This window comes from Durio zibethinus, chromosome 10 (assembly GCF_047325235.1).
Source record: "Durio zibethinus cultivar Kanyao isolate XHJ-2024 chromosome 10, ASM4732523v1, whole genome shotgun sequence".
Classification (NCBI taxonomy): domain Eukaryota; kingdom Viridiplantae; phylum Streptophyta; class Magnoliopsida; order Malvales; family Malvaceae; genus Durio; species Durio zibethinus.
Genome location: NC_143171.1, coordinates 12,883,619 through 12,896,570, shown reverse-complemented (window position 1 = coordinate 12,896,570; position 12,952 = coordinate 12,883,619). Strand labels below are relative to the sequence as shown.

At 27.6% G+C, this 12,952-nt stretch overlaps 1 pseudogene across 1 annotated transcript; it reads left to right on the top strand.

The window, feature by feature from the left end:
- Positions 1-1,604: 1,604 nt before the first annotated feature.
- Positions 1,605-5,299, top strand: LOC111292314 (uncharacterized; annotated as a pseudogene). Its single transcript, XR_016345778.1, has 7 exons — positions 1,605-1,773; positions 2,213-2,540; positions 2,985-3,078; positions 3,343-3,725; positions 3,802-4,033; positions 4,348-4,772; positions 4,928-5,299. The product of XR_016345778.1 is annotated as an uncharacterized LOC111292314 (transcript).
- The last annotated feature ends 7,653 nt before the right edge of the window (positions 5,300-12,952 follow it).

Genomic DNA, 12,952 nt, shown 5'->3' with positions numbered 1-12,952 from the left:
ATTCAGACATTAGCATTTGATTTAATAAGTGTATTTTTTTTTAATTTTATTTAACAAGTTAGGTTTAAATCTATCCCCTCTCAAAATAAAATAAAATAAAATAAAACAATACTTTGCTTATTGCAACATTTTATCAGATTGAATGAAGTATGAGTTCGAAAATCTAAGATGATTGGCAGATGACTATATAATTCAAAGGACCTATATGGTCATCCAATTGGGTGTTGATCATTTTAAAAGTTGTAGTAATTCGAACTTAAGCATTTGATTAAATGGGAACACATGAATTCTCTTGCTCGAACGCTTTCAAGTTTAAATTTTTTTCACTTCCCCACAAAAATTAAAGTTTTAATAAAAAAAAATAAAAAAAATCAAAGAGTGACTTATAAATAATATGTAAAAACATAGAGGGATTACATTAAAGAGCTATGTCGCTTGTTCCATCAATTTTATTTAAAATATTTTTATTTCCCGGAGATGATAATTGTTATTGGATAAATTAAAAGGTTAGGTGCAATGCATTAATTCATGAGTAAGTCGAGTGATTTATAAATAAGATATTATACTTAAATCATTACTTTATTGTCACATCAGGCGGGAGAAAATGCTGGGACCATTATATATTTTTTTACCTAAAGTTTCTAATATTTAAGGGGTTCAAAATAAAAGAAGAACAAAATTAATGTAAAATTTATTTCCTGCGAATCGAAGTTTATAGTGCTTAAATGAACTTCTTTCTGGCCTAATTATTTTTCTTGGACAATTATAGACAAGTTTAAAATGAAAAATAAAAAAATAATTCATTTTTTATTTAGCGATAAAGTGTTCCTGAGCCTCGTCCAATATGTATTTTCTATAAACACTTAAAAATTTATTATTTATTTTTACCTTAGTCATTAAACTAATTATATTTATTATTTTTAATTAAATAAATACTTAAAAATAAAATTATCTCAATTTAAGTTTATTCGATTTAAATTAATTGTTTGAATCCTTTCACTTGGTATCATAATCATCACGGGCAACTGAAAATGAGTTGGAATGGATTTAATTTTGGATAATTTCAACAAACCAACTTTTACAATTTGGATTAACTTTGGTAGTTGAAACAAATCCAATAAATGATAAATAAAAATGTAAATGATATATTAATATTTATAAATTATTTGAGATTGATTCAAATAAAATTCGAATTCAGTTTGATTATTATTGAATTGAGCTCGAGTTTGAATAGTTTAACTCATCGATCAAGTTAAATTTGAGTATTTTTATATTCGATTCGAGTAACTCATGAACTTAATCAAATTTTTATATTTAAATATATTTTTATTATTTTAATTAATAAAATATATTAAACTTGAATTTAAGTTCAAACATAAATAATCAAATTTTTATCAAATATAATAATTAAATTTATTTTTACATGTTAATCGAATTTAATCGAATGAATTTAAATAATTTAATTTTTATTTTAAGTCAAATTTAAATTAAATTTTAAAATTTAAATTAAATTTAAATTTAATATTATATCAATTTAAACACGATGAGTAACATTTCTAACGGGAAAGCCTTTGTAAAAAAAGGGCTAGTCTCAGCCCATTGAAATGCCAATGTTCCTCGACAAATTTTCCTCGTTAAAAATAAAGCAACTGTGCTCAGCCAATATGAAAAAAAAAAAAATAGTAAAGCTTTGTGATTGGGTTGGGGTTCAAGTAGTGAAACTCTGAAACCAAACCTCATATTTCTTTCACACTCCGATTCTTGAAGCTCAAGGTTAGATTTTTCATATCTCCTCACTCTCTTTTGCTTTCTTTCCTCGGAGTCCATTTTCTTATCAAATTATTTATTTTTGTAATTGCGACAATCTTAGGGTTTACCTATTTCTTCAAATTCAGGCATTGCAACTTTTATTTTCGAATTTTGTTTCAATACGATATTTGATTATCGTACTGGAAAAGCTGATAGCTTATAACTGTTTTCTTATTTATTTTATTGACTTAATTCCTTTGTTTTGTTTTCTTGAGAGTTTGTATGTAACATTACTTGTATAAAGCTTGATTAGAGATGAATCTATGCCACTATTGCCCTCAACTGTGGTTCTTTTTGAAGTTTTTCTGTTTATTGGTGTTGTAAATTTGCTTGTTTATGGAAATTTTTTTCTTGGAAATTTGGAATAACTCTTCGGTTTATTGTTATTCTGGAATGGAAACAGTTAGAATCAAAAGTGTTAAATTTTGATGCATTTGGAAACTTAAAACATGTCCGTTGATCCCAGTGTGCCAATGAATTATGTGGATGATGATGCTTCTTCGGGCTCGGGTGATGATGTGAACATGCTAGATGGACACAACAAGCGTCAGTCTGTGACACCATCAAGTTCTGGCCGGCGCAAGAGAAGTCGGAAGGCTACTGGAGATGCCATAGTGGATGCTATGCTAGAAATTGCAGCTGCTTCAAAAATGAGGGCGTCTGCAATTATGAAGAATGAGGACCGGTTTTCTATAAGCAAATGCATAAAAGTATTAGATGAGATGCAAGTTGTTGATCAACGGATTTACTTTCTTGCTTTGGATTTATTTGAGAACCCCAATGCTAGGGAAATATTTATATCTCTTAAGAGTGTCAAAAGGTTGCTATGGTTGCAAGGCAAGTGTAGTTCTTTGTCTAGTTGATTAATGAATAGTTTTAATGACATTATTAGTTGTGTACCTTGTAGTCTCATCATTTGGTTTCAGTATGTATGACCCTAGTGGTGCCTAGTTACTTCTATTAATGTAACATCTTGACTTCATGGTTGTTTGATTTGGATGAGTGATCTTAAATGATAGGTAGCCACTTTTATTTTTTATTTATTTATTTATTTTTTTAAGGAAAATACATTGCTTGGTTTTGTGGACTGGATGGTTGATTGGTCTTCTTTTAAGAGTTATTCACTGTTTGCTTTGCATTACACAGGCTTTGTTTGATTTTATTTCACAGATAAGTCAACTAGCATGGATGACCTTGACCTAGAAATGGAAGAGATGGAACTAATTGCTGAAGCTGCTTGTTACTATTATTATAATAGCATAACTAGGCAAATTTGTGGAAAAATTGAGAGTATATAGAAAAACCTGTCTATTAGAATCATAAAAACACCATAGGTTTAAATACAGCTAACTAGATGGTAAACTAAAAAATTAAATATTCTTAAATTTGATCCGTATAATTAAAGGATTGTTTATCTTGATATCTTGTCTTTAATTTTAGATATACAAATTCTCAATTTTAGAGATATAAATGTATACAGATTACAATCAGTTATACAAATTACAATCAGTTGTAACTAAATGTTTTTTCACAAAATTCATTGTATTTCATCACCTTGCGGAAGTGCTTTTATGAATGAGGTGCAGAAGGAACCGATGATGTGTGTCGCGAAATGTTGCGGCTGGATAAACATGTTTTTCACAAACTATGTTACACTCTTCGACATAGACGTATGTTACGTGATGTAGCTGGTGTTACGATCTAGGAGCTGGCAATTTTCTTAAATATCATGGGCCATAATGAACGCAGCAGAGTAATCAAAGGGCAGTTTCAGCATTCAGGTGAAACCATGAGTCTGGCACTTTACTAATGTTTTGAAGGCAATCAAGTCACTTTCACGGGAATTCTCACTGCCCCCAAATGATAGTACTCCTCAGGAAACTCTTAATAGTAATAGATTTTAATCGTATTTCAAGGTCCATGTCTATAAACCTGTTTCTTTTGTCATTATATCTCTATCATGGGTGATTCGCTTTACTTTTGCAAGCTCAGGATGGTGTTTGCATCATAGATGGAAAGCACATCCCTGCACATGTCCCAGCAAAAGATCAGTCTCGTTTTCACAACAGGAAAGGTGTTTTATCACTAAATGTTTTGGCAGCCTGCACATTCTATCTAGAGTTTGTATTTGTTTATCCAGATTGGGAAAGATCTGCTGCTGATTTACGAGTGTCAAGAGCAGTCTTGGATGATCCAGATCAGAATTTTCCTCACATTCCTGAAGGTTTTACATTCTACCTTTTTTCCCCTTTTCTGGAAAGCGTATTTGGGGAAGGGAATGATTCTATGTTTTGTCTTGTGAATATATGAGCTGCAAGTTGAAATTGGATGAAATTTAGGGTTGATTTCTGTTCAAGTCCTGGTCCTTGTCCAAAATTTTTGTTACATGCTTGTAAAGATAGCTTAATTTTCTCTTTATCTTTCTCTTTATCTTCTCTTATTTATTTTTTTTATTTTTTGGCCAGAAGTTTCTCATTATCTTGCCTGTCATGTGGATTGAATTGAAAACACCTGACCCTGGACTTTTTTCTGTTACAGGAAAATACTATTTGGTTGATAAGGGGTACTCCTATATGGAATGATTTCTTGCTTCATATCCAGGAGTAAGGTATCGCCTGCATGAATATAGAGGTGCCAATCAACTATCCAGAAATGAAAAGGAGCTCTTTAATCATCGCCATTCTTCTCTTAGAAATGTCATACAGAGGTCTTTGGAGGTGCTGAAAACTCGATTTCCCATTCTCAAACTTGTCCCACAATATGCCTTTCATATTCAAAGGGATATAGTCATAGCTGCATGGTTTCTGCATAATTACATCCTGTGTGAGGATAGACATGATTGCTTGTTTTCTATCATTGATAGTGGATGAATTGCCTGATTTGAATGAGGCAACCTGAGCTGCAGTTTTCTTCCTCAATTCAGGAACAAATTGCTTCATGTTTACAAGAATCAATAGCAACAAGTAGGATCAGTGTTTATTGTTTGCTATTAAGAGGATTGTAGAATAGATGTATATATTTTCTTGTATTCCTCTTTTACTTTAATTGTCTGGTTTGCCTTTATTTTTTTTTATTTTTTATTTTTATTTTCCTTATTATTTGACGATCCTTTTGCTAGATCTTCTGGAGTTCATTTGACATTCCAAGATGTTTATGGTGCATAAATTGGTGCAGTTCTCAACAAAGGAGGCGTATTCTCTTCAAAAGTTAACACCAGCAGTCTGATCCAAGCATCAGCATGATTCTGCCCTCAATCTTGGTATGTCTTTGAGATGCTTCCTAAGATGGAATCTACTAGTGGTGAATTGAAGCGTACGGAAGTAACCTGCTGACTGTTATGTGTCTTGAACCGATGAATTATTGCATAAATGATCCGGAGAAAATGGTAGGCTAAATTGCGGTTCTGGTCGTGGATGTGTAATGTCATAGTTTTGGAGTATGTCAACTTTTATTGGCATAAACTAATAATACAAATTTAGAGTTTTGTTCAGTTGGCTCATAAAATCATTTTTAAAATGCAACATCTACCAACATACTTTGAGGATAAATTTTAGTACTTACAATTTTTTTTTATTTTCAAATGGTGACATCTTTTGTAAAAAACAAATAATAATAATAATAATAATAATAATAATAATAATAAAAGCTCTAAGTTTTATTTTATGAAATTACAAGTGTAAAGAAATTATAATTATAATTAAGTATTACATTCATATATATAAAAAAATACTAAATAATCAATTAATGAATTATAACATAATTAATAAATTTAACATAAAATTAAATCAAACTCACAATTAAATTTGAATTTAGGACATCAAAATTTTAGATATTATTCTTATCATTAAATCAAAGTTTAACTGGCTCTTTAAATTTTCTTTTGAAGCATGGTGGAAAGATCTTTTCTACCGTGTTGGAATGTTAATATTAAAACCACATTGGACTTATATGGTTTTTGTTTATTTAAGTGCTTATCACTTCATTTGAATGTATAAATATATCTGGGTTATCTTAATAATTTGATTTATAGAAAAATTATATTGATAAAGTGGTAACTTATTGTAAAAATATTATTCAAAACTTATATAAGTGATAAATTATTGTAAAGAATTGAGTAAATAATGTAGAAAAAGAGTAGATAAATTAAAATAAATATAAATATAAAAGGAAAATAAAAGGAAAAAAAGTAAAAAGCGAAACAAAACATAAGAAGGAAAAAAAAAAAAAAAAAAAAAAGAACATTGTCTTGCGAGTAAACGTACAAGAAACAATGTCTAGAGAGTAAACCGTACCCTTGAAAGATTCACTCAATATTTGGGAGAATTTAGCCGAAAATATTAAGTCTTAAATGGATTTAGAAAAAATTGAGATCAGTTTGAAAACAGATTGGGTCTTGATTTTAACATTTAAGGATCCAGCTATGCTTGGCTCGATTATAATATTATTTTTATATTTATATATTATATAAATGATAAATATATAATATTAGAGTATAAACGTTGAAAAAATATATTAAATTATTCATGTTTTCAATAATAAAAAATGAAAAATATATTAAAGATTAAATAAAATCATTTTTTATTTTATAGAAAGAAAAATTACTTGAACGGGTTTGAGTTGTAAGATTTATTGGAATCAAAATATGAAAAATTGAAATTATGATAAATTTGAAATTTGGAGGAAAAGTTTTACCACGTATAATGGTGTCACTTTTCTTAAAATTTTATTCATATTTATCGTATTATTTATTAGTACGTGTGCAAAAAGTTTGTAGTTGATAAACTTTAAAGATACAACGAAATTTAGTGATTGATTGCATTTTGCATTGACTGAACTTTTACAGCAAAACTTTATAAAAAAATTCTACAAATTATTTGAAAGAGGAGAGTTCTGCAAATTGTTTCTGTATATTTTTTTAGAAGACTAGAGAAGCTTACATAATTAATTATCATTTTATTTTACATAAATAACTGTCTATTTTGAATAGATAAAAATTATATGTTTTTTTAATAATTAAAAATATTTATTTGAATAGATTTATCTGTTTATTTTGTACATAATTGATATTTGTTTTTATCAATTTGTTTTGAACAGACTTGATTAATCAAACACTTAATTAACTTTTGTTTAATTAAAAAACTAAATTTTAAATAAAATAATATTTTCTTTACTAATTACACATGTCACATGTCCAAGTGCCACATGTCTAAGTGCCAAGTGTCATTAATTAAATATTAATTTATATTAATTATTTAATTAATGTAAAACCAACCACACTAGAAAATCCATGATCATGGTTTATCTTTGCACTTTAGCCATTTAAGTCTAATTACATTGGACTTTTTCTTTTAATTTAAGTGACTATTTTATCTTTTTTTTTTTCAATGTGAAATTATTTTTTATATTTTATTTTGAAATTTTTTAACATTCCTCTATCATTTTCAAAATAATCCAAATTTATTATGATCTTGGAAATCAATTGCATAAATAAAATGTATCTTCTGATTTGAACTTTTATTTAGTGAAAATAAGTTAAAGTTAATTGAAATCGCATAATCGATTATGCTTTAAACCAGTTATTCTATTTAGTTAACTGAACTTATCTTACATAATGATTTCAACACTCAATGAATGTTTGGTATCTAGTGACACTTTTATAGCCATATGTCTGTATTCTCTTTTCATGAATGCTATTAGAGACAAGCTTTTAGGCTTATGAAAGTGACCATACTTCACATTTATATAGGTAGCTCCCATCAAAAGTTTTCTCATAATTGTAACACTCTAACATATTTATGTTATAGATCTATTAAAAGTATATTACTCATCCTTCCTTTACCATTATGGGTCCCTACCATTTTATCTAGGATGGAATTATAAATCTTGTTATGGTGCTAGTAGTCACATACAAATGATATGCTTTATCTCATTGAACTTAAGACTTGACATTATACCAAGTGTAAAGTCGAGTTTCCATTATGGGTCACTTTATTAGCTTGATCCCCATCCTTATTGAGGTATTTTTTACTAATTTTCTAGCAAAACTTTTGGTTAAAAGATCATCCAAATTTTCATTTGACTTCAAATAGTTTATGGTGATCACTCTATCTAAAATTAATTGTTGAACATAATTATGTCTTAACCCAATATGTTTAGACTTTCCATTATATATTTGGCTATATGCCTTTAGTAGAGTTGCTTCATTATCACATCGAATATAAATTGGAGAAACTAGTTTAGGCCATAAAGGTACTTTATGTAATAAACTTTTTAATCATTTAGCTTCTTTAGCTATTATAGGTAATGCAACAAATCAGCTGCCATGGTGGAATCTTTTATGCATGTTTGTTTATTGAAACCCTAAGAAATAGCACCCCCATCAAGGACAAAGATCCATCCACTTGTAGAATGCATGATCTTTTATATTAATAATCCAACTAGCATTAGAATATCCTTTTAAAACTAAAGAATATCCATTATAACACAATCCATAATTTATTGTTTTCTTTAAATACCTAAATACTCTTTTAACTGCTTGTCAAATCAAGTTACTTAGATCACTTGTATACCTATTTAACTTTCCAATAGCAAATGCTATGTCAGACTTTGTACAAGTCATCACATATAAAGGTAACTAATTACTCTTGCATATTGTAACTGATTGTTTGTCCTACTAATATTAGATACTAATTTTATTTGAGAATCTATAGGTGTAGATGCTAGAATACAATCGAAAAGATCAACTTTTTAAGTATTTTTCAATGTAATGTAATTGTGATAGGATATGCCACTATCATTTTGGATTATTCTAATTCCAAGAATAACATCTGTTACTCCCATATCTTTCACCAAAAAAATATTTGATAAAAATTTCTTTATTTACTTAACTTGTTTTAAATCAATACCAAATATTAGCATATCATCCACATATAAGCAAATTACAACTCATTTTTCATTTTCGAAATTGCTACATATGCACATATCAAACTCATTAATTTTAAACCATTAGCAAGAACGACTTCACCAAATTTCTAATGCCATTATTTTGGTGCTTGCTTATGTTTGTACAAGGATCTTACATGCTTACAAATCTTATGCTTTTAGCCTGGAATAATAAATCTTTTTTATTGTTCCATATATATTTCCTCTTCTAATTTACCATTTAAAAATGCCATCTTCACATCCATTTGATGTATAACCAAATTGTAAATAGACGAAAGTGAAATTAGAAGCCTAATTGAAGTAATTCTAGCTACTGGAGCATAAGTATACAAGTAGTCAATCTCTTGCTTTTATGTAAAATCATTGGTTAGTAATCTTACTTTAAATTTATCTATGGTTCCATTTACCTTCATTTTCTTTTTGAAAATCCATTTACAGCCTATTGGATAAGAACTTAGCAAAAGATTAACCAAAATCCAAGTTTTATTTCCTATTATTAAGTCCATTTCTCATGTATTGCTTCTTTCTAAAAAACAAAATCTTGAGACTTCATTCCCTTTTCATATGTAACAAGATTAGACTCTATATTAAAACAATAAGGAATTTTGTTGTTTATGCTTTCACTAGTCCCTTTCATAAAGAACATAATGAAATTTGGTCCAAAATCTTTTGCATTTTTAACCCTTTTGCTTCTCTTTATTTCTTGACAGGTTTATCACTAATTACAATTGGTTCCAATGGATTTGGAATTTCTTTTCCACTTGTAGGATAAATTGATTATAGTAGTTATAGTTGTCTTAAAATTAAATACATTTTCATAAAAAATTGCATCTCTTGATTCAATAATAGTTTTAACTAAAATTAATCATTTAGTTCAATTACTATGAACCTATATGCTTTACTATTTTGTGCATCTCCTATCAACATGTATTATATTCTATATTCCTCTTTCACCCAACTTTTTCCTTTTGGGTCATGAAATTTAACTATCGCTTTATATCCCCAAACCTTTAAATAATAAAAATTTGGTTTTCTTTTCTTCCATTGCTCATATGGGGTTATTTGAGTTTCTTTGCTAGAAATTCTATTTAGTATATGATAAGCTATTAATAATGTTTCACCCTAAAACCCTTGTACAAGATCAGAATATGATAACATTGCATTTATCATTTATGTTAAAACCTTGTTCTTTTTTTCATATATACTATTCTATTGTGGTGTGTAAAAAATTGTAACTTGATAGATTATTCTGGTTGATTCAAAGTAACTTAGACTATAATATTCTTCACCCTTATCTGACCTTAAGCAGTTGATAAAGGATTCACACTGAAGTTTAACTTCAGATTTTTAACTTTTAAACTTATCAAGTACTTCATTTTTAGAATGCAATAAATAAACATAATAATATCTAAAATAATCTTCTATGAATGTGACAAAATATTTCTTTGCAAATAATGCAAGAGTGCTATGCATTTCACAAACATCACTGTAAATTAACTCAAGTAATTTTGTATTTCTTTTAACATTAGGAAAACAATTTTTTGGTAATCTTAGTCAACATGTATGTATTGCATTTATTAATGTCTTAACTACATTCAAGAATTAATATAAACTTATTTATATCATGCAATTTTTTATAATTTAAATGACCTAATCTATACTACCATAAATATAAAGATTCAACAATCTAAGCAAAAAATAACAATCTTATTCTTATTAATAATATTGAGTTTGAACATATATCTTTTTCCCAATAAAAATTTCTCCCTTAGATAGAATAAATTTATTTACCTTAAATACAAGTTTGAAACCAAACTTATTCAATGAACTTCCAAACATTAAGTTCTTCCTAACTTCTAGTGCATAATAAACATCATTCAAAGTTATAATTTTTCTAAAAGTGAATTTAGCTTTAACAGTCCATTTGCCTCTCTGATTGTTGCTATAAAAGAATTTCTCATGTAGAGGATATTGCCATATTCATTTTATTTAAATGTTGTGAACATGTTTTTATCCTTATACACATGTTTTGTTGCCCTTGAATCAATCCACCAAGATTCATCATTTCCATGCATGTTGATTTTGGAAATTATGGCAACAAAGTTTTCATAAGCATCATTACTTGTGGAATCATTTTTTTTTTTTGTAGCAACCAACATTCTTTCTTGAAATGTCTCAACTTACCACAATGGTAACATAAGCCTTTCTATCATTTCTAGTTCTTCTTGAATTTAGGCCCATTAACAATCTGCTTAAACTTGAACTTATTTTTGGCAAGCTTAGTGTTTTATCTTTCCTCCATAACATGAACTTTGGCATCACTAAAACTAGAATTCAGTTCTTGCCTTTTTGTATTTCCCTTCAATTCAAAGATGATTAGGTAAAGTCTCAAGAGTGATTTTTTTTTTTAATGTTTCAGACTTCTTTTAAAGTCTTTTATGATGGAGAAAGTTTTTCTATTAAAGAAAACACAATAGTTTTTTCATCCATGCTTATATTATACTGTTTAAATTGATTAAGCATTTTTCAATTTCATATAGTTGTTCAATCACAAAATGTTCATCAACCATTTAATAATTATTGAAATGACTAATGAGAAATTTTTTACTTGTTCCATCCTTAGTCATATACCTGATCTCCAATTTATCCCATAACTCCTTTACAGTAGCCTCATTTTTGTATGTATCAATAGGCTATCAAATAAACCATTCAGAATATAACCTTTACACATGTAACCTGCATTATCCCATTTTACCTCTTTCTTATTGTAGTAACAGATTCTTTATCATTTTCTTCTGGCTTGAGAGAGGTAAAAATATATACAACCTTTAAATATGAAAATAGGAAATGCATTTTTTCTACCAATTTCGAAAATTGCCACCATCAAAACGATCTAATTTAAAAAAACTAGAAGCCAATTTCCTAAGCATTACTTTCGTAGCCATTATTGAACTAGATAAAACTTTAAGACTAGTAGAACCAAAATCTAAAAATCTAAAAAGGCTCCAAGATGTGTAACAGTGCCTCATTCTTTAAGGTTTTACTAGCTTCCACCGTATTATTTACTATTAGGGGTGTAAAAGGGTTGTAGACAATAAACCTCAAGGATACAATAAAACTTAGTGACTGACTACATTTTGCATTAATGAAATCAGTTCATTGATCATTCATTGGCTTATTATAGTGTCATCTAACTTCTATAAGGATTTTTTGCAGCAAAACTTTATAGAAGAAATTTAGAAATTATTTAAAGAAGAAAGAAGAGTTATATAAATTGTTTCTATATTTTTTTCAAAAAACTAAAAAAGCTTATATAGTTAATTAAGTGTTTTTTTTCATTCTATAGACATAACTATTTATTTTGAATAGATAGAAACTATTTTTTTAATAATTAAAACTGTCTATTTGAATAGACTTATTTGCTTGTTTTATATAGACTTAATTGTGTGTTCTTATATGTCTATTTTGAACATACTTAATTAATTAGACACTTAATTAACTTTTGTTTAATTAAAAAATTAAACTTTAAATAAAATAATATCTTATTTACTACACTACATGTGTCCATGTCCAAGTGTCAAGTGCCATTAATTAAATAATTAATATATATTAATTATTTAATTAATATGAGACCAACCAAACTTGAAAATGTAAGCCCATGGTCCATCTTTGTACTTTAGCCACTTAAGTCCAACTACATTGGACTTTTACTCCACTTAATTTAAATATCTATCTTATCTTTTCTTTTCAATGTGGGTTATTTTTCATATTTTATTTTGAAAATTTTTAACATATTTAAAATTTGATCGATCAATAAACACCTTCACTTGTGCAAAAAGGAGTCACTCTTATGTTTAAACTTGCTCAAGACATTTCTTGTTATGTAGTAATAGTATAATTTATTCACATTAACGTGTCGATAAATATGTCACAGCCTACTACAACTAAACTCATTATTTATTTATTTATTTATTATTATTGTTATTATAGAGATAGAAATGACAAAATTTGATTGAAATTGAAAATTTTGAATTTATACTGATTCAAATCTAAAATAGTTTTAATTTAAAGCAATTTGAATTTAAAATAATCTAAACTCAAAATTATCTAAATCCAAGATAAATGTGACTTAAAACTCATAAAATCTAAAAAATTGAACCTAAAAAACTTGATCCATTGTCTAAAATAAATAAATGAAAAT